Here is a 3,869-nt window from a genome sequence, read left to right as displayed (position 1 = left end):
TAACATGACTCCCAAAGCACAAGGAATAAAAGCAGGAATCAATAATTGTGATGCATTCAAACTAAAAAGCTTTTTCTCACCAAAGGAAACTATCAGCAATGTGAAGAGAGAGCCTCCGTAGTGGGAGAAAATGTTTGCCACTTGTGCTTCAGATAGAACACTAATCTCCATAATCTATAAGAACTCAAAATACCTTACACTAAGATTACAAATCAACCAAACCCAATCAACAAATGGGCTAGAGAAATGAGCAGACACTTCACAGAAGAATATCTACAAGCAATCAACAGATACATGAGAAAATGTTCAACATCTCTAGTAATAAGAGAAATGCAAATCAAAACTACCCTGAGATTATTCCATCTCACCCCAATTAGAATGGTGATTATCAAGAATACAGCCCGTTTCTTGGGTTCCAGGCGCGGCCAGTAAAGCGTGACTTGCTGCCCACTGCCGGTCCCGAGCCCTCGCTTCAGGGTGGTGCCCGGTGCCCCGAGCCTTCCCCGGGACCCTGGGGACCCCCTGTGCCGGGAGTGGCGTGTCTCCACTGCCCTCCCTGGAGTGAGGCTCCCTCCGGCATCCCCGCAGACCCACCATGAGCAACACTAGCAGCGAGGGCGCCGCGCTGGGGCAGGGTGGTCATAAGACGCCCCGGAGGGACAGCTCCGGGGGCACCAAGGACTGGGACAGACCCAAGATCCTGATGGACAGCCCCGAGGATGCCGACCTCTTCCACTCAGAGGAAATCAAGGCTCCAGAGAAGGAGGAATTCCTAGCCTGGCAGCATGATGTGGAAGTGAATGATAAAGCGCCCGCTCAGGCTCGGCCAACTGTATTTCGATGGACGGGGGAGGAAAGGAAGTTTACTTATCTGGGTCCTTCAACAACTGGAGTAAACTTCCCCTCACAAGAAGCCACATAACTTTGTATCCAACCTGGATCTGCCAGAAGGACAACATCAGTACAAGTTCTTTGTGGATGGTCAGTGGACACATGGCCCCTCTGAGTCAATAGTAACCAGCCAGCTTGGCACAGTTAACAACATCATTCAAGTGAAGAAAACTGACTTTGAACTATTTGATGCTTTAATGGTGGATTCCCAAAAGTGCTCCGATGTGTCTGGGCTGTCCAGGTCCCCACCAGGACCCTACCATCAGGAGCCCTACGTCTTCAAACCAGAGGAACGTTTCAAAGCGCCGCCCATCCTCCCTCCACATCTGCTTCAGGTCATCCTGAACAAGGACACGGGGATTTCTTGTGATCCAGCTTTGCTCCCCGAGCCCAATCACGTCATGTTGAACCACCTTTACGCACTTTCTATCAAGGATGGAGTGATGGTGCTCAGCGCAACCCACCGGTACAAGAAGATGTCACCACCTTGTTATACAAGCCCATATGAAGAGCTGGGGCCAGCCGAGGACCAGGAACTACTGCACCGTCGGATTCCTGCATGCATACTTTCCACTAGAGGCAGGGATGTCAAGTTCTCATTTCACGCTGTTTCTAAGACTTTTCACATCTGCCCTCGTTCTGCTTGAGGGTTTATCCGGGCACACAGCTCCAGAGGAGCCTGGGTCCGTAACGGTCCTCTTAGCGCTGTGGCTGTGAGCCTTTGGGGGCTCATCAGGGCCAAGAAGGTGAAAGGGAAAGTGAAGGATCAGCAACCCCTGCGCCACAGCTCGCAAGGACAGTGCAGTTGAAGCATGCATCCCCTCAGCTGCTGTGGAAATTTCTTCCTGGGCCAAAAGTGAATGCTGGCCACCTTGCTAGTGAAACTCCGGGGAGCAGGGACTGAGGTCACACATACTTTCTAGTCATCTGTGCATCTTTAAGGTCATTTGCCTGTCCTTCCAAATCAAAGCGATAGATTGCCTCTCTTTCTGTGCTTCAGAGAGGTGTCATTTCTATTGAAATTAAAAACCATCTGATTTCCAGGTGAAGTCTTCAGAAGTTTACTATGCTTGTGCTAAGTCCTTTTTTATTATCCAGAGGTGGCTAGCTGGACAACCTAAAAGCAATAAGTCACCATGATTAGAATATAGATCATGTGACTGCTCAGCAATAATCTGTTCCCTGAACAGACTTTTAAACCTACCACCAGATTGCTCCATTCATCTGGATGATCCTGAGGACTAACCACCACTAGCTGGAAGGTTTCTAGCTCTTTATGCCAATATTAATGACAACTTTGCAGAAGCCCCTCACCTTCCTTTCAGCTCCAGTCTCTGCCACCTCGCTGGGGACCTGTGTCCCTAGTTGGAGAAGAAGGCAGCAGCTGTTACTGTTGCTTATAAAAGGGATTTAGACTGACAGCAGTCCTCTTATTTCATACCAGGAAGACATCCTTTGGACCAAAGTGGGCCTCTTTATGCTTGGCTCAGTTTCTAGGGAGATGCCACAGATGTGCCCATTGGTGCAGGTTCCTGTCCCCCAGTCAGCAAAGGTTCTCAGTATGCCTTTTGTTCTTGCTGGGTGAGGGAGGGATGAGCTTGCTGGTGTACAGTATTTATTCGATAAACCTGAGTTTGGGTACACTTTTTTGTTACTGTTTTGAAAATAATCGCTGTCACATTGACCACAAGTTTCAATAAAGCTTTGTAAAGATAATAGGAGAAAAAAAAGAAAAAGAATACAGGCAACAATAGGTGTTGGTGAGGATGTGGGGAAAAAGGTACACTCATACATTGCTGGTGGGGTTAGTGCAGCCACTCTGGAAAACAGTGTGGAGATTCCTCAGAAAACTTGGAATGGAACCACCATTTGATCCAGCTATCCTACTCCTTGGGCTATACCCAAAGGACTTAAAATCAGCATACTACAGTGATGCAGCCACATCAATGTTTATAGCTGCTCAATTCACAATACCTAGGTTGTGGAACCAACCTAGATGCCCTTCAATAGATGAATGGATAAAGAAACTATGGCATATGTACTCAATGGAATATACTGAGCTATAAGGAAGAATAAAATTAGGGCATTTGCAGGCAAAGGGATGAAGCTGGAGAATATCATGCTAACGGAGTTAAGACAATCCTAACAAACCAAAGGATGAATGATCTCTCTGATTAGCGGATGATGATACATAACAGGGGTGGTAGGGAGGTAAGAATGGAGGAAGGATGGATTGTAGAGAGGAAAAAGAGGGATGGAAGGGGTGGTGGAAAAATAACAGAATGAGACAAACATCATTACCTGATGTACATGTATGATTATACAAATGGTATGAATCCTCTTCATGTACAAGAGAAACAAGGTGTACCCCATTTGTTTACAATGAATCAAAATAAATAAATTATAAAAGATAAAGTTCTGTAGTCTTTGCCTATAACCTACATACATTCTCTTGTATACTTCAAATCATCTCTAGTTTATTATACCTAATAAAATGCAAATTCTATGTAAATATGTGCTATAACATACTGTTTAGGGAATAATGAGATGAAAAATGTCCCTGTATGTTTAGCACAGACACATTTCCCTTGGGTTTTTCAGTACACTTGGTTAAATTCATGAATGTGGAACTCAAAAAATGGAGGACTGACTTCACTTTAGTTCACATAACTTGTGAAGGACCACACTGTGTGAGTAGATTTATTAAAGATGTTGTTCAAAATTTAAAAAATACTTTAATTCAGATATATTTGAATCATTCTCTAACCATTAATACTTTAAAGACAAAGGCTTTTTCCATTTTTACTTCCATGTGCATGCCACGTTTCTCCAAACTGGATCAATTATACTCTATTTGGTAGCATCCTTATACCAGAGCTGTTGGAATAATTTTGATAACTTCTATAAGTTGAAAGACCAAGTACATAAGCAGTGTTTGTGAAATGAACTATAATTGTAAGATTGTATATGTTGGTTTT

The 3,869-nt window shown here is 44.4% G+C and overlaps 1 pseudogene across 1 annotated transcript; it reads left to right on the top strand.

Annotated features, from left to right (window-relative positions):
- Positions 1 to 406: 406 nt before the first annotated feature.
- On the top strand, positions 407 to 1,529 carry LOC306661490 (5'-AMP-activated protein kinase subunit beta-1-like; annotated as a pseudogene). Its single transcript has one exon. The product of its transcript is annotated as a 5'-AMP-activated protein kinase subunit beta-1-like (transcript).
- Positions 1,530 to 3,869: the final 2,340 nt, after the last annotated feature.

This window comes from Sciurus vulgaris, assembly GCF_902686455.1.
Source record: "Sciurus vulgaris genome assembly, chromosome: 5".
Taxonomy (NCBI): Eukaryota; Metazoa; Chordata; class Mammalia; order Rodentia; family Sciuridae; genus Sciurus; species Sciurus vulgaris.
The sequence above is the reverse complement of the archived record's forward strand: the minus strand, read 5'-3'. Positions and strand labels throughout refer to the sequence as shown.